Source organism: Hemitrygon akajei, chromosome 11, assembly GCF_048418815.1.
Source record: "Hemitrygon akajei chromosome 11, sHemAka1.3, whole genome shotgun sequence".
Lineage (NCBI taxonomy): Eukaryota > Metazoa > Chordata > Chondrichthyes > Myliobatiformes > Dasyatidae > Hemitrygon > Hemitrygon akajei.
The window spans coordinates 85,355,405-85,373,971 of record NC_133134.1 but is presented as its reverse complement, the minus strand read 5'-3'; the positions used below and the strand labels follow the sequence as shown (position 1 = coordinate 85,373,971).

Sequence of the window (18,567 nt, the reverse complement as noted above, 5' to 3'; positions counted from 1 at the left end):
TGTCCCTGTGTGTGTATGTGCTTGTGTGTGTCTGTATCTGTAGTTGTGTGTATGTGTGTTCCTGTTTGTTGTGTGTGTGAGTGTGTGTGTGAGTGTGTGGTGTGTGAGTATTTATGTGTGTGTGTGTGTGTGTGTGTATGTGTGTGTCTCTGTGTCTGTCTGTGTGTCTGTGTGTCAGTCTATCTGTGTGTGTGTGTGTGTGTGTGTGTGTGTGTGTGTGTGTGTATGTGTGTGTCTCTGTGTCTGTCTGTGTGTCTGTGTGTCAGTCTATCTGTGTGTGTGTGTGTGTGTGTGTAGAGTTTGCACGTTCTCCCTGAGACCCCATGGGTTTCCCCCAGGTGCTCTCATTCCCTCCCACATCCCAAAAACGTGCGGGGGGCTAATTGGCCACTGTGGATCACAGCCTGCTGAGTGCGGGAGGGAAGGAATCAGTGGGAACGTGAGGAAACTGAAACAGGGATGGGAGCAAATGGACTCCCATTGAATTTGTTGCTACAGATTCGATGGGCTGAATGGCCTGTCCTCCCCACCCTTGTACAACAGATGTTTTAACCTGGCAGGGGCAAAAAAAAAATTATTCTTGAAGGCAACAGGATAACCCGGGGCAAGGAATTGAGAGTGGGGCAGCCATAAGCAGATGGGCAGATTGGCCTTGTGTACCTGCTACAGTCTCTGCCCCCCCCCACCCTTCCTTTCCTCCTCCCTCAACAGATTATGCAAACATTTGTGCTCCGAGCGAGTTCCCCAATCGTTTCCCAAAAGCCGGGTCCTCCCCCCCGCCAGTGACAGACCCAGAGGAAGTTATGTCTCTGAGGCAGCAAGCTGATAAGAACGGCGGCGGACAGAGTGACAGAGATAGGTAACCACCGCACACAACTGCATCCTCGCTGGGGCAGCGGGGGGGCCCCCTCGGTCCCCAGACACATCCGTACACCCCCCTCCCCTCTCCCCGCCCCCGGTTCGCTGCCCGTCCGCCGCAATGGGGCTGAGAGTGGACCGCCAGCTTCTCAGCCTCGTTCTTCTGATCTGCTGCCCGACGTCTGCCCAGGATCCAGTGCCCCCTGACAGGTGAGCGAGGGAGGTGGGTGTGGGGGGAGAGGGGTAGCCGGAGGTGGTCGGGGGAGGGGAGGCTTGCTCACTCACTCTCCCGTCTTGCTATCTCCAACCCACATCCCCCATCCTAACCCTCACCCTTTTCCCTCTGTTACACTCTCCTCTCTCCTGCTCTCGGTATCTCGCTCCCTCTCCTCCTCTTTGTCACTCTGCTTTCTCTCTCTCTCTTTCTCCCCCTCATTCTCCCTGCCCCTCTCCCATTCCTATCCCTATCTCTCCCACTCTTTGCTCCACTTTCTACCCCACCATCTCCCTCTCTCTGCTCTCTCCCACCTGCCTCTCTCTCCCCCCGTATCTCTCTCCCCTTTGCCTCTCTCTGTCTCCTCTCTGCCTCTGTCTTCCCTCTGTCACCATCTCTCTCCCTTCATTCCTCGCTCTTCTCCAACTGTCTATCTTTCACTCTCCCTGCCTCTCTCTCTCCTCCCTACACCTCTCTCCCCTCTGCCACCCTATCTGCCCCCTGCCTCTCTCTCCCCTCTCTCCTCTATGTCTTTCTGCCTCCTTCTCTCTTCTTTGCTTCACTGTCTCCTCTACCCTTCTCCCCTTCTCACTCCCCCTCTGCCTCTCTCTCTATCTCCTCTCTGCCTCTCCCATCTGCCTCTCTGTCTCCCCTCTGCCCTTTTCTCTCTATTTCCTCTCTCCCCTCTGCCTCTCTCTCTCCGTCTCCCTTCTGCCTTTCTCTCTCTCTCCTATGGCACTCTTTCTCCACCCCCACCTTGCCTGACTCTCACTCTCCCCTCTGCCTCACTCCCCTCTCTCTCTCTCTCTCTCTCTCTCTCACTCTCTCTCTCTCTCTCTCTCTCTCTCTCCTCTCTCTCTCTCTCTCTCTCTCTCTCTCTCTCCTCTCTCTCTCTCTCTCTCCTCTCTCTCTCTCTCTCTCTCTCTCTCTCTCTCTCTCTCTCACTCTCTCTCTCTCTCTCCTCCTCTCTCTCTCTCCTCTCTCTCTCTCTCTCTCTCTCTCTCTCTCTCCTCTATGCCTTTGCCTCCTTCTCTCTCTGCCTCAGTCTCCTTTCTGACCCTCTCTTTCCTCTGCCTCTCTCATTCTGTCTCCTCTCTGCCTCTCTCCCCTCTGCCTTTTTATCTCCTGCCTCTCTCTGTCCTATCTATTTCTCCTCTGCCTCTCAGTCTCCTTTCTGCCCTCTCTCCCCTCTCTCTATTTACCCCTGCCCCTCTCTCCCCTCTGCCTCTCTTTCTCCCCTCTACCTCTGTCTCTCTCTATTTCCCCTCTTCCCCTCTCTGCCCTCTGCCTCGCTCTTTTCCCTCTGCCCCTCTCCTCTCTGCCATTCTTTCTCTCTCCCTCTCTCAAACTCTTCCCCTCTTTCTTTCTCCTCCCATTTTTCTCTCCATCTCTCTCTCATGTCCCCCTCTTCCTCCCTCCTTCCTCCCTGGCTCTCCCCTTGCTTTCCTTCTTCCCCCTCTCTCTCTCTCCTTCACTTTTCTCCCTCTATCTAACCTTCTCTCCACCTTTGCCCTGTCCCCCCTCTTTCCCCCTCCCTTCCCCATTCCATTACCTCCCTTCTTGCCCCCTACCTCTTTCTCCATCTCTCTTGCCACATTATTTACATTCCTTCTCAGTCACACTTACCCACACTTTCTGTCTATCCCTCCCCCTGTTCTCCCCCTCTCCTCTCCTCCCTCCCCCACCCCACTCTCTGCCCCTTCCTCCAGCCTCAGAATCACCGTGCAGGGTCTGGGATGAGGGGTTTGGGGGGAGGGGGTTACTGGGACTTTGTCAGGGACTTTGGGAGAGGGAGTGTCTGCTTGTCACAGGAGAGATTGCCGTCACAGAGGCTGTCATGAGGTCTGTCAGGAGACATCAGCTCACACGACTCCCCCAGCCTCAACCCCTCAATCCCTCACCCTCTCCTCTACCCCCTCAATTCCTTCCTACACTTACTCCTCTCTTTCCTCCCCACACACCCTTCCTTACTGTCCTGTCTCCTGTCAAATCCTCTACAGATCAGTCTCCAATGAATCCCCTCCTCACCCACACCACTCCGTTACCCATCACTTGCACCTCCCCCATCAACCCACTCCTTCCTCACTACCCCTAAACTGTGCACTTTAGTACGCAGGTTATTTAAAGTGGAGGTTGATGGGGTCAGGTTTAGATAAATTTATTTATGACTGCACATTGAAACATACAGTGAAAGGCATCATTAAGTACCTTCTTGATTAGCTTTACGGGGAGAAGGCAGAGGATGGTGCTGAGAGGAATAATAAATCGGCCGTGATAGAGAGACAGAACAAACTCGATGGGCTGACTGGCTTAATTCTGCTCCTGTGTCTTATTGAACCCAATCCCTCCAGCCATTTACACCCCCGAAAGACCCTGCACAACTCATCCACATCCTCCCTCCTGAAGACACTCCATCCCTCCTGCCCTGAGTCTCAGCTTCACCTACTCGGCCCTACAACTCCCCTTCACCTGACCCTGCTCCACCTCGGTCTCCGCACGACGGTTTGGCTGTCAATGCCTGCATGGACTATCCAAATACAACAAGCAATTCTTTCAGAACTTCAACATCGACTCTCCTGATACAACACTGACTGCAGCCAAACACAGATGTCCCATATTGCGAATGAAAATCACAGAGCAGGGAGCGTTGACAGACACAGAGTGAAGCTCCCTCTACACCCTCCCTCATCACACACCCTCCCTCATCACACACTCCCTCTACACCCTCCCTCATCACACACTCCCGGGGTCAGACCACAGAGTGAAACTCCCTCTACACCCTCCCTCATCACACACTCCCTCATCACACACTCCCTCATCACACCCTCCCTCATTACACACTCCCGGGGTCAGACACAGAGTGAAACTCCTTTCACACCGTCCCATCACACACTCCCGGGGTCAGACGCAGAGTGAAACTCCCTCCACACCATCCCATCACACACTCCCAGGGTCAGACAGAGTGAATCTCCCTCCACACCGTCCCATCACACACTCCCGGGGTCAGACACAGAGTGAAACTCCCTCTACACCGTCCCATCACACACTCCCGGGGTCAGACACAGAATGAAACTCCCTCCACACTGTCCCATCACACACTCCGGGGTCAGACCACAGAGTGAAACTCCCTCCACACTGTCCCATCACACCACTCCCGGGGTCAGACACAGAGTGAAGCTCCGTCCACACTGTCCCATCACACACTCCCGGGGTCAGACACAGAGTGAATCTCCCCTCTACACCGTCCCACCACACACTCCCCGGGGTCAGACACAGAGTGAATCTCCCTCTACGCTGTCCCATCACACAATCCCGGGGTCAGATACAGAGTGAAACTCCCTCTACACTGTCCCATCATACACTCCCGGGGTCAGACACAGAGTGAAACTCCTTTCACACCGTCCCATCACACATTCCCGGGGTCAGACACAGAGTGAAACTCCCTCCACACCGTCCCATCACACACTCCCGGGGTCAGACACGGAGTGAAGCTCCCTCTACACCCTCCCTCATCACACCCTCCCTCATCACACACTCCCTCTACACCCTCCCTCATCACACTCTCCCTCATCACACACTCCCTCATCACCACACTCCCGGGGTCAGACACGGAGTGAAACTCCCTCTACACCCGTCCCATCACACCACTCCCGGGGGTCAGACACAGAGTGAAACTCCCTCCACACCATCACATCACACACTCCCGGGGTCAGACACAGAGTGAAGCACCCTCCACACTGTCCCATCACACACTCCCGGGGTCAGACACAGAGTGAAACTCCCTCCACACCGTCCCATCACACACTCCCGGGGTCAGACACAGAGTGAAACTCCCTCCACACCGTCCCATCACACACTCCCGGGGTCAGACACAGAGTGAAACTCCCTCCACACCGTCCCATCACACACTCCCGGGGTCAGACACAGAGTGAAGCTCCCTCCACACCGTCCCATCACACACTCCCGGGGTCAGACACAGAGTGAATCTCCCTCTACGCTGTCCCATCTCACACTCCCGGGGTCAGATACAGAGTGAAACTCCCTCTACACTGTCCCATCATACACTCCCGGGGTCAGACACGGAGTGAAACTCCCTCTACACCGTCCCATCACACATTCCCGGGGTCAGACACAGAGTGAAACTCCCTCCACACCGTCCCATCACACACTCCCGGGGTCAGACACGGAGTGAAGCTCCCTCTACACCCTCCCTCATCACACCCTCCCTCATCACACACTCCCTCTACACCCTCCCTCATCACACTCTCCCTCATCACACACTCCCTCATCACACACTCCCGGGGTCAGACACGGAGTGAAACTCCCTCTACACCGTCCCATCACACACTCCCGGGGTCAGACACAGAGTGAAACTCCCACCACACCATCACATCACACACTCCCGGGGTCAGACACAGAGTGAAGCACCCTCCACACTGTCCCATCACACACTCCCGGGGTCAGACACAGAGTGAAACTCCCTCCACACCGTCCCATCACACACTCCCGGGGTCAGACACAGAGTGAAACTCCCTCCACAACGTCCCATCACACACTCCCGGGGTCAGACACAGAGTGAAACTCCCTCCACACCGTCCCATCACACACTCCCGGGGTCAGACACAGAGTGAAACTCCCTCCACACCGTCCCATCACACACTCCCGGGGTCAGACACAGAGTGAAACTCCCTCCACACCGTCCCATCACACACTCCCGGGGTCAGACACAGAGTGAAACTCCCTCCACACCGTCCCACCACACACTCCCGGGGTCAGACACAGAGTGAAACTCCCTCCACACCGTCCCATCACACACTCCCGGGGTCAGACACAGAGTGAAACTCCCTCCACACCGTCCCATCACACACTCCCGGGGTCAGACACAGAGTGAAACTTCCTCCACACCGTCCCATCACACACTCCCGGGGTCAGACACAGAGTGAAACTCCCTCCACACTGTCCCATCACACACTCCCGGGGTCAGACACAGAGTGAAACTCCCTCCACACCGTCCCATCACACACTCCCGGGGTAAGACACAGAGTGAAGCTCCGTGCACACCGTCCCATCACACACTCCCGGGGTCAGACACAGAGTGAAACTCCCTCTACACCATCCCATCACACACTCCCGGGTTCAGACACAGAGTGAAACTCCCTCTACACCGTCCCATCACACACTCCCGGGGTCAGACACAGAGTGAATCTCCCTCCACACCGTCCCATCACACACTCCCGGGGTCAGACACAGAGTGAAACTCCCTCCACACCGTCCCATCACACACTCCCGGGGTCAGACACAGAGTGAAACTCCCTCCACACTGTCCCATCACACACTCCCGGGGTCAGACACAGAGTGAAACTCCCTCCACACCGTCCCATCACACACTCCCCGGGGTCAGACACAGAGTGAAACTCCCTCCACACCATCCCATCACACACTCCCGGGGTCAGACACAGAGTGAAACTCCCTCCACACCATCCCATCACACACTCCCGGGGTCAGACACGGAGTGAAGCTCCCTCTACACCCTCCCTCATCACACTCTCCCTCATCACACTCTCCCTCATCACACACTCCCTCTACACCCTCCCTCATCACACTCTCCCTCATCACACTCTCCCTCATCACACACTCCCTCATCACACACTCCCGGGGTCAGACACGGAGTGAAAATCCCTCCACACCATCACATCACACACTCCCGGTGTCAGACACAGAGTGATACTCCCTCCACACCGTCTCATCACACACTCCCGGGGTCAGACACAGAGTGAAACTCCCTCTACACCATCCCATCACACACTCCCGGGGTCAGACACAGAGTGAATCTCCCTCCACACCGTCCCATCACACACTCCCGGGGTCAGACACAGAGTGAAACTCCCTCTACACCGTCCCATCACACACTCCCGGGGTCAGACACAGAGTGAAACTCCCTCCACACCGTCCTATCACACACTCCTGGGGTCAGACACAGAGTGAAGCTCCCTCTACACCGTCCCATCACACACTCCCGGGGTCAGACACAGAGTGAAACTCCTTGCACACCGTCCCATCACACATCCCGGGGTCAGACACAGAGTGAAACTCCCTCCACACCGTCCCATCACACACTCCCGGGGTCAGACACAGAGTGAAACTCCCTCCACACCGTCCCATCACACACTCCCGGGGTCAGACACAGTGTGAAGCTCCCTCCACACCGTCCCATCACACACTCCCGGGGTCAGACACAGAGTGAAACTCCCTCCACACCGCCCCATCACACACTCCCGGGGTCAGACACAGAGTGAAACTCCCTCCACACCGTCCCATCACACACTCCCGGGGTCAGACACAGAGTGAAACTCCCTCTACACCGTCCCATCACACACTCCCGGGGTCAGACACAGAGTGAAACTCCCTCCACACCGTCCTATCACACACTCCTGGGGTCAGACACAGAGTGAAGCTCCCTCTACACCGTCCCATCACACACTCCCGGGGTCAGACACAGAGTGAAACTCCTTGCACACCGTCCCATCACACATCCCGGGGTCAGACACAGAGTGAAACTCCCTCCACACCGTCCCATCACACACTCCCGGGGTCAGACACAGAGTGAAACTCCCTCCACACCGTCCCATCACACACTCCCGGGGTCAGACACAGAGTGAAACACCCTGTACACCGTCCGATCACACTTCCCATGCACCTGGGGGATCTCGGCTGGAGGGTGCTGCATAGAGCGGTGCCCTGCAATAAGTTTTTTAGTTTGTACACGGATCTCCCACCCGCATGCCACTTCTGCGGGCTGGAGGAGACCGTGTACCACATGTACATGGAGTGTGCGAGGCTGCAGCCTCTTTTTGCGTATTTGTGTGGGCTGCTTCTCGCCTTCTGGCTGCATTTTAGCCCCACCCTGTTTATATATGGTCATCCAGTAAGGAAGGGGGCATGGAGGGATGAGGATGTCCTAGTCAACTTGCTCCTGGGGCTGGCAAAATCCGCCATCCGAGGGTCTTGGAAACGGGTGGCGGGAGGATCTCCCCGGGCAGACTGCCTGGCAATGTTTAGAGGGTATGTTCGTGCCCGGGTAAATATTGAAAAAGAACACGCGCAGTCCACGGTGACCTTAGAGGAGTTTCTAGACCGTTGGGCTCCGCGGGGTGTAAATGCCATCGTGGATAGAGATGGCAACATTTTGGTGTAATGTCTATTGTCTATTTGTAGTGTAGTAATTGTGTTTGCCACTGTTTTGTATATATTGTATAGCACCGATATTTGTAATAAAGGATTTTGTAATTAAAAAAAAGGGTCAGACGCAGAGTGGAACTCCCTCTACACCGTCCCATCACACCCTCCCTCATCACACACTCCCGGGGTCAGACACAGAGTGAAACTCCCTCCACACCGTCCCATCACACACTCCCAGGGTCAGACACAGAGTGAAACTCCCTCCACACCGTCCCATCACACACTCCAGGGGTCAGACACAGAGTGAAACTCCCTCCACACCGTCCCATCACACACTCCCGGGGTCAGACACAGAGTGAAACTCCCTCCACACCGTCCCATCACACACTCCCGGGGTCAGACACAGAGTGAATCTCCCTCCACGCTGTCCCATCACACACTCCCGGGGTCAGACACAGAGTGAAACTCCCTCTACACCGTCCCATCACACACTCCCGGGGTCAGACACAGAGTGAATCTCCCTCCACACTGTCCCATCACACACTCCCGGGGTCAGACACAGAGTGAAGCTCCCTCCACGCTGTCCCATCACACACTCCCGGGGTCAGACACAGAGTGAAACTCCCTCTACACCGGTTTACCACACACTCCCGAGATCAGACACGGAGTGAAACTCCCTCCACACCGTCCCATCACACACTCCCGGGGTCAGACACAGAGTGAAACTCCCTCCACACCGTCCCATCACACACTCCCAGGGTCAGACGCAGAGTGAAACTCCCTCCACACCACCCCATCACACACTCCCGGGGTCAGACACAGAGTGAAACTCCCTCCGCACTGTCCCATCACACACTCCCGGGGTCAGACACAGAGTGAAACTCCCTCCACACCGTCCCATCACACACTCCGGGGGTCAGACACAGAGTGAAACTCCCTCCACACCGTCCCATCACACACTCCCGGGGTCAGACACAGAGTGATGCTCCTCTACACTGTCCCATCACACACTCCTGGGGTCAGACACAGAGTGAAACTCCCTCCACACCGTCCCATCACACACTCCCGGGGTCAGACACAGAGTGAATCTCCCTCCACACCGTCCCATCACACACTCCCGGGGTCAGACACAGAGTGAAACTCCCTCCACACCGTCCCATCACACACTCCCGGGGTCAGACACAGAGTGAAACTCCTTTCACACCGTCCCATCACATACTCCCGGGGTCAGACACAGAGTGAAACTCCATCTACACAGTCCCATCACACACTCCCGGGGTCAGACACAGAGTGAAACTCCCTCTACACCGTCCCATCACACACTCCCGGGGGTCAGATACAGAGTGAATCTCCCTCCTCACTGTCCCATCACACACTCCCGGGGTCAGACACAGAGTGAAACTCCCTCCACACTGTCCCATCACACACTCCCGGGGTCAGACAGAATGAAGCTCCCTCCACACTGTCCCAACACACACTCCCGGGGTCAGACACAGAGTGAAACTCCCTCCACACCGTCTCATCACACACTCCCCATGAAGTCACATACCCCTCATTCTGCCTTCAATATTCAAAGGTTTAATTAAGAAGACAATAAGAAAGGGGAGCAGGATTGGGCAATTCAGTCTATGAAGTCTGCTTGACCATGGCTAATTTGATACCCCCACAGCCCCATTCTCCTGCCTTCTCCCTGTAACACCCTGGCTAGTCAAGAACTTACCACCTTCCACTTGAAATATACCCAGTGACAGGCCACCGCAGGCAGCTGTGGCAATGAATTTCACAGATTCATCACCCTCTGCTCAAGAAATTCCTCCTTAATACGTGTGTGTGTGTGTGAGTGTGAGTGTGTGTGTGTGTGTGTGTGTGTGTGTGTGAGTGTGACTGTGTGTGTGAGTGTGTGTGAGTGTGTGTGTGACTGTGAGTGTGTGTGAGTGTGTGTTATTGTGTGTGTGAGTGTGAGTGTGTGTGTGAGTGTGTGTGTGTGTGTGTGTGAGAGTGTGTGTGTGTGTGAGTGTGTGTGTCTGTGTGTGAGTGTGTGTGTGAGTGTGAGAGAGTGTGTGTGTGAGTGTGTGTGTCTGTGTGAGAGTGTGTGTGTGAGTGTGAGAGTGTGTGTGTGTGTGTGTGAGAGTGTGTGTGTGAGTGTGTGTGTGTGTGAGTGTGTTTGTGTGTGTGTGAGAGAGAGTGTGTGTGTGAGTGTGTGTGTCTGTGTGTGAGTGTGTGTGTGAGTGTGTGTGTGTGAGTGTGTGTGTGTGAGTGTGTGTGTGAGTGTGAGTGTGAGTGAGAGAGTGTGTGTTTGTATGTGTGTGTGTGTGTGTGAGTGTGTGTGAGAGTGTGTGTGTGTGTGAGAGAGTGTGTGTTTGTATGTGTGTGTGTGTGTGTGTTCACCACTTATCACTGTCTATGGGTGAGGAATCTCAGTTTTCAGTCTTTTTCAATGGTTGAAATGTACAAATCAAACATGACCTGAATTTTTTGAGGTTACACAGTGAATGGAAAGTTGTGTGGGTGGCTGCTTAAGGTAACACTGCAGATATAATTTCCGCTGATATTAGGAAGATTAATTCTTGAGGGCAATGTGCAAGAGATCATAGATATGACAGGGTGCTCTTCTCCGTTCTTGAGGAGTAGACTTTGGGTCTAGTCTGGGAGGTTCCAGAGGAGACCTGAGGAAGAAGTTATTCCCTCAGGAGAGGCACTGCCATCTGGGACTCACTGCCTGAGGAGGCAGAGTTTGTAGAGATATCAGGGCAGGAACTTGAACGTCAAGTTTGGTGTCTTGCGGAGGTCCCCAAATGGTTTAATTTAATATCAGAGAATGTACACAGTATACAACCTGAAATTCTTACTCTTCACAAACATCCACGAAACAAGTCATCCCACAGAATATATGATAGAAACATCAGAACCCCAAAGCCCCCCCCACACCTCCCATCACACAAGCAGCAGGTGTCTACTCTCCCCCTACTTGCGCCAGAGGTACCTCCCTCCCCCCAGCATGCAAAGCCCCCAGAGAGAGAGCCTGATCCGGCGTCCATCAGAAACTACAGTCCCTAGTCCAGCATTCCGGTAGCTCAGGAAGACTCTCTCTCTCCATTGAGAAAGAAAGATTGCTCCTGCAACACGAGGCCAGAGGCCAACAACTCACTGTTCCGACGATACAATCCTCTGCATCACCTCTCTCTGGACCCCACCATCCAGCTCGAGGTCTGACATGCTCTCACGCTCCATCGGAGACCTGGGATGGAAGGTGTTGAGTGGAACAGTGCAGACAGATTTCTGAGCTGGCTCACTGACTCCCCAGACCCCTGTCCTTTCTGCAGCCGAGAGAAATCTGCGCACCATGTACAACATACGCTCAGTGGCCACTTTATTAGGTACACCTGTACCCCTGCTCGTTATTGCAAATATCTGATCAGCCAATCACGTGGCAGCAACTCAATGCATCAAAGCGTGGGGACACGGTCAAGAGGTTCAGTCGTTGTTCAGACCAAATGTCAGAACAGGGAAGACATGTGATCTAAGTGACTTTGACTGTGGAATGGTTGTTGGTGCCAGATGGGGTGGTTTGAGTATCTCAGAAACTGCTGATCTCCTGGGATTTTCACACAGTTTACAGAGAATGGTGTGAGCTGTTTTTCTGCGTTTCACATCATTCTCTGTAAACTGCGTGAAAACCCCCAGGAGATCGGAAGACTGGTTCTAGCTGACGGTGACAGTAACTCAAATAACCAGGCATCTCTGAACGCACAACGTGTCAAACCTTGAACGGGATGGGTGACAGCAGGGGAAGGCCATGAACTTCCACTCAATGGCCACTTTCTCGGGTACAGGACGTACCTAACGACGTGACCTCTGAGCATGTATACAGACTGCCAGAGGTTGCAACCTCCGTTTGGTGTTGTTCCTCAAATTCCTGCTGCACTTCAGCCTCACACTCCTGATTCCGCGGTCACCCGGTATGGGGCGGGCCGCCCGGGGGCATCTCCTGCTCCTGGGCCTGGCCAGTAGCTCGCTCTGAGCCAACTGCCTGCCCCTCTTCCCAAGTTACATCCATGCCCTGGAGAAGGCACGAGTGGTGTCAGTGAGCACAGCGGGGGAGTTTTGAGAATCGTGGACTCCCTCCCCAGGGGCTTGAATGTTTTAAAGATAATATTGCTTGTATTTTAATTTGTAATTGTAAATAGTCTGTGAACCCTTGTTTATTGTATTAGTTTTGTAGTGAATAAACCTGTGTGTATATACTCTAGATGTGCTATATACAGTGGTGCTAGAAAGTCTGAACCCTGTAGAATTTTCTCCATTTCTGAATGAATATGACCTAAAATATGATCAGATCTTCAAACAAGTCCTAAAACTAGATAAAGAGAACCCAATTAAATAAATAACACAAAAACATTTTACTTCATTTATTTATTGAGAAAAATGATACAATATTACATGTATTTGTTGAAAAGAGTATGTGAACCTCCGGGGTTCTACAAAAGCTATTTGGAGTCAGATGTTCCAGTCAACGGGATGAGATTGGAGGTGTGGGTTGTAGAGGTCCTGCCCTGTAAAAAAGACACACAGCATCAGGTTACTGACAGAACCTGCTTTTCTCAAGAAAGATCTGTTTATGTGCACCATGCCTCGATCCAAACAACTTTCTGAGGACCTTAGAAGAAGAATTGTAGAGATGCATGAAGCTGGAGAAGGACACAGAAATCCACAGTAAGAGAAATTGTCTACAAATGGAGAAGGCGTCCTGCAAAGATCACACCAATGCTGAAGGAGGTGAAAAGGAACACAATAACAGCAAAAGACCTGCAGAGATCTCCAGAAATTGCTAAAGTCTGTTCATGTGTCCACTGTAGGAAAAACACTGAACAAGAATGGAAGGACACCACGGAGGAAATCGCTGCCCTCCAATAAAACATCGCTGCACATCTCAAGTTTACAAAAGACCACCTGGATGTTCCACAACACTTCTGGGACAATGTTCTGTGGACAGATGAGACAAAAGTTGAATGTTTTGGCAAAAATGCACACTGCTATGTTTGGAGTAAAAAAGGCACTACACACCAACACCAAAACCCCACCCCAACTGTGAAGCACCATGGGGTGGAACATCATGGTTTGGGGCCTGGACAGCTTGCAATCATTGAGGGAACGATGAATTCAAAATCGTATCAGGACATTTTACAGGAGAATGTCAAGGTAGCAGTCCATCACCTGAAGCCTAATAGAAGTTGGATAACGCAACAAGACGATGATCTGAAAGACAAGAGTAAATCAACAACAGAATGGATTAAAAAGAAGAAAATTCATGTTTTGGAATGGCTGAGTCAAAGTGCTGACCCTAATCCTATAGAAATGTTATGGGAGGGCCTGAAGCAAGCAGTTCATGCAAGGAAGCCCACTCACATCCCAGAGTTGAAGCAGTTTTGTAAGGAGGAATGGCCTAAAGTTCCTCCAAGCCGATGTGCAGGACTGATCAACAGTCACTGGAAACATTTGGTTGAAGTTATTGCTGTACGGGGATGGGGGGTGGGGTCACAGCAGTTACTGAAAGCAAAGGTTCACATACTTTTTCCAACAAATACACGCAATATTGGATCATTTTTCTCAATAAATAAATGAATGTTTATTCAATTGGGTACCCTTTTCCTTTCGGTTAGTGCTGACGAAGGGTCTCGGCCCGAAACGTCGACAGCGCTTCTCCCTATAGATGCTGCCTGGCCTGCTGTGTTCCACCAGCATTTTGTGTGTGTTCTCTTTATCGAATTTTAGGACTTATGTGAAGGTCTGATCACATTTTAGGTCATATTTACGCAGAAATAGAGAACGTTCTACAGGGTTCACAAACTTTCCTGCTCCACAGTACTATACGTACTGTATATAGCTAGGGTGAGGTACATGTTCCATAAAGAACTTGCTTGCCACAGCATCACAGACACGTGGGTACACACAACACAAAATCTGCATGGAACACAGTGGAAAAAAAGACTGCGCAAAACATTAGTGCAAAAACGAAGACACAGCCAGAGACGAGTCCGCGGTAGTGCATGAAGAGGACCGTAGTGTTTCTGTACCGAGGTGGTGATCGGGGTTGTGCCGATCGGTTCAGGAACCGAATGGTTGAAGGGAAGTCGCTGTTCCTGACCCTGGTGGTGTGGGACTTCAGGCGTCTGTACCTCCTGCCCGATGGGAGCTGTGAGAAGATGGCCTGGCCCGGATGGTGGGGATCTTTGATGATGGACGTTGCCTCCTGTAGATACTGCTGATGGTGAGTAGGGTTGTGACTGTGGTGGACCTAGCTGTGTCCACTTCCCTCTGCGGCCTATTGTCCACTTCTATCAGGTCCTCCCTCAGCCTCCTCCACTCCAGGGAGAGCAAACCCAGGCTCCCCTGTCTCACCTTGTAACTGAAACACTCTGGTGGTGCAACGTCCTGGTGGATATCCTCTGCACCCTCTCCACTCCAGTAATGCTTCTCGTGCACATATCGCTTCCCAGCTAACCAGCTTGGCCAAGCTCAAGAGCGGGCTGACGAGGAGACCCCCGGGGCAGCCTCCGCTCTCCATACCGGGTGACTGAAGATCAGGAGCTGGAACGTGAAGGGCAGCCCCTTCAGATATCCAAACCGGCTGCAACCCTTTGCACTCTGTACAGAGAGCTCCAGGCCACAGAACGTACAGGTGACCGAGCAGTCAGCATTCTCGTGCATTTGTTGTCTCCACGCGATGTGACCAGAGGGAATATGTGAAACAGAGCTTCTCTCCTCAAACTTATAAAATGCTGGAGGAACTCGGCAGCATCCATGGAGATGTTTAGACAGTCGACGTTTCAGGCCAAGGCCCGTCCTTGGGGCTCAGTAAGGACTCTCCTTAAGCTTCTATGAAAGTAAAGATGTCGGCACACCTTCCATGTGCTGGGTCCAGGACAAGTCATCCGGTATGTGGGTCTGAACCAGCGGACACTCGCCACCAGTGAGAACTGGCGTGTGCTCTCCTGAACTCAGCGATTAGCTCCTCAGTCTTGCAGACGTCGGGTGAGAGGTTGTTGTTGGGGCCCCGCTCAGCTTGTTTTCCCCTCCCGCCCAACTGCAGTGGCACCCTCGATGAATTTGTAGATGGCACGTGGTGGTAGGTGCACAGGGGGTGGAGTAGGGAGATTGAGGTGTGCCTGACTCAAAGGTCAGGGATAGGCACGTGGATGTAAGGAGGATGGAGGGATCTGGACATGGTGTCGGTAGGAGGGGGGTCAGGGTTTAGTTGATTTTTAGCTGGTTCACCACAACATTGTGGGCTGAATGGCCTGTTCCTGTACTGTACTGTGTTCCACAATATGAAACTAGGTCATCAGATACAGGATCAAAAATCAGCCGTGTGGCCTATCGAATCTGCTCTGCCATTCAATCATGGCTGATTTTCTCTCTAACCCCATTCTCTTGCCTTCTCCCCATAACCTTTAACCGCTTACCAATCACAAACCCTTAGATACACCTATAAGTGTAAAAAAAAGTTGCCTCTCAAGTTCCTCTCACCTTTGACCTGCCCCCTCTGGTTCTTTATTCTCCAAACCTGGGGAAAAGATTTTGTGCATTCACCATATCTCTGCCCCTCATGACGACAATCCACCTCATCTTGATCGGCTGGGTAAGGGGGCTGAGGAAGGGCAAATGGAGTTTAATTTGGCTACGTATGAGGTGTTAGATTTTGGAAAGACAGATCTAGGTCTAGAAAGAACCGTAGGGCCCTAGTAAGTGTGATTGAACAGAGGGAACTAGGAGTACAGGAACTGATTCCCACAGAGAGACGGAGGGGTGAAGACTGGTCTTCGTTAGTCAGGGCACTGAGTGCAGAGGGTGGGAGGTGACACGGGAGAGGCTGCACTTGGAGTATTGCATTCATTTTTGGTACCTTGCAACAGGGAGATGTCATAAACTGAATGGAGCGCAGGGAAGATTCACAGGGATGTTGCCAGGAATCGTGGGCCTGAGTTACATGGAGAGGTTGGACTGGCTGGGATTTTATTCCCTAGGATGTAGGAAATGTGACCTTATAAAGGGGTGTAGAGTCATGAGGGGCAGAGAAATGATGAATGCCCACAGTTTTCTCCCCAGGGTTGGGGACACAAGAACTCAAGGGCACAGGTTGAAGGTGAGAGGGGAGAGTTTTAACAGGAACCTGAGGGGCAACTTCTTCACCCAGAGGGTGGTCAGTCTGTGGAACAAGCTGCCAGAGGAAGTGGTTGAGGCAGGTACGTTAACAACATTTAAAAGGCAGACAGACAAGTACAGTAGTAACTGTCTCATGTATCCATGTATTCTGATTTCTCTCCTGTGCAGTTGCTCCCACCTCCACCCCACCCCCCCCCCCCCCATGGCAGATGGTGATGCAGCCAGTTTGAATGCTCTCCACGTTATATCTGTAGAAATTTGTGAGTGTCCTTGGAAACATACTGAATCTTCTCAAACTCCGAATGAAATATAGACATTGTCGTGCCTTCTTCGTAACTGCATCGACATATTGGGCCCAGGATAGACCCTCGGAGATGGTGACACCCGGCAACGTGAAATTGTTCCCCCTTTCCACTTCTGATCCCTCACTGAGGACTGGTTGTGGATGATTCTGGTCTAAGACCTCAGGGATCTAAAGACTGGTACCTCAAGCTCTCCCTGTTCACCAGTGCCCTAACATCGTTGACAATTCTGTCTATAAGGAGTTGTGCTACAGCCTAAGAAGGAAAATTAAAAGCAATGGTTTTAGGCCTCGAGGGGTAGGGCCCCAAACAGAGGGAACGGGACTGGCTCAGGTAGACAACACTCCGCGTGGATTAGTTAGGCTGAAAGGCCTGTTTCCATGGCTCTACCAATCTCTGAATTATCTCCCGTCCATTCCCACGGTGTCCAGCAATCAGGCAGCCAATGGGAAGGCCAGTAGCTGTGCTGTTGACTGTTGGGATGATTCAGTCTTTGGCCTGTTAACAACCCAGCAAAGCACAGCCATCAAATGCAATCTGGGGATGTCCCTGGGCCACTCTAGAGCCTCCAGCCTATCTCTGTCTGGGAATCCAAGTCAAAAACAAGTGTTGCTTAATCTTCTGGTAACTACGTACTTCTTGTCCTGTTTACTTAATCTCGCCCTGAGGTTCCCAGGCACTGTGAGATGTCCCAATCTTGTGTGTGCTGTCAACGTAAATACCTCCCACGTTCCCCCTACTCCCCACTCCTGCACTGTTCCGGTCTGATCTCGCCCAAAGTTCACACAAAGGTTGGCGGTGTCCCCTATAGCCGGGAGGTTACCTAAGGCCGCAGGGTGTTGGCCGATCCAATTAAAGTGCAAGGTGATTTTTTTCTCTGCTTTTGGAAGTCAGACAAGGGTAGAATGTACACCACAGGACAAGGAACAAAATTAGGCCATTTGGCCCATCAAGTCTCCTCTGTCATGCAATCTCTTCTGAATTTCCTTCTCTGAACCCCATTCTCCCACCTGTAATTACAAACCTATCAATCTCTGCTTTAAGTACACCCAATGACTTTGACTCCACAGCTCTCTGTAGCACAGACTTCCCAGGTATACCACCCGAAGGTTGAAGGAATTCCTCCTCATCTCAGTTCTAAAGGGACACCCCTCTATTCTGAGGCTGTGCCCTTGTATTCCGGACCTTCTTACTGAAGGAAACATCCTCTCCACATCCGATCTATCCAGGCCGTTCAGCATATGGGAGGTTTCAATGAGATCTCCGCCTCGTTCTCCTAAACTCCAGATGCGCTCGGGCCCAGAGGCATCAAACACTCCTGACAGGTTAACCCTTTCACTCCTGGGACCACTCTTCTGAACCTCCTCTGGAACCTCTCCCCTGGCAGCACATTCTTCTTTAGATACCGGGCCGAAAATTGCTCAAGACACTGCGTGTGGTCTGACCAGTGCCTTATAAAGCTTCAGCAGGGCAGCCTCGCTTTTACGTTCCAGTCCACTCGAAATGAAAGCTAACATTGCATTTGCCTTCCTTACTACCAACTCAACCTGCAAGCTACGAGACTCCCTAGTCCCTTTTCTGAATTCTCTCCCCAGTTAGAAAATAGTTCATGCAGTGAATTTTAGGGCATTTTCGGGTGTGGACAAACAGGAAGACCTTAGCATCATCCCCAAAGACGCTGCTCAGTACATTGGGCTCCTCTAGAAAACTGTGTGTTGCTCCAGATTCCAGAATTTGCAAGCTATTGCTTCTTTATGGATCCCTAAAAGTGACCACACAGCTGGATAGGGTGTTGAAGATGGCTTACTGATACCTGCCTCCCTTACCCGGGACACAGAATACAAGAGCAGG

At 52.4% G+C, this 18,567-nt stretch overlaps 1 protein-coding gene across 1 annotated transcript in view; it reads left to right on the top strand.

Moving 5' to 3' along the window:
• The first annotated feature begins 801 nt into the window (after positions 1 to 801).
• Positions 802 to 18,567, top strand: part of LOC140735130 (interleukin-6 receptor subunit alpha-like) — a 115,304-nt gene continuing 97,538 nt past the window's right edge. The window contains exon 1 of the mRNA XM_073059925.1: positions 802 to 1,068. The gene's annotated coding sequence lies outside the window, so the exon portion shown is untranslated. The remainder of the gene's footprint in view (positions 1,069 to 18,567) is intronic.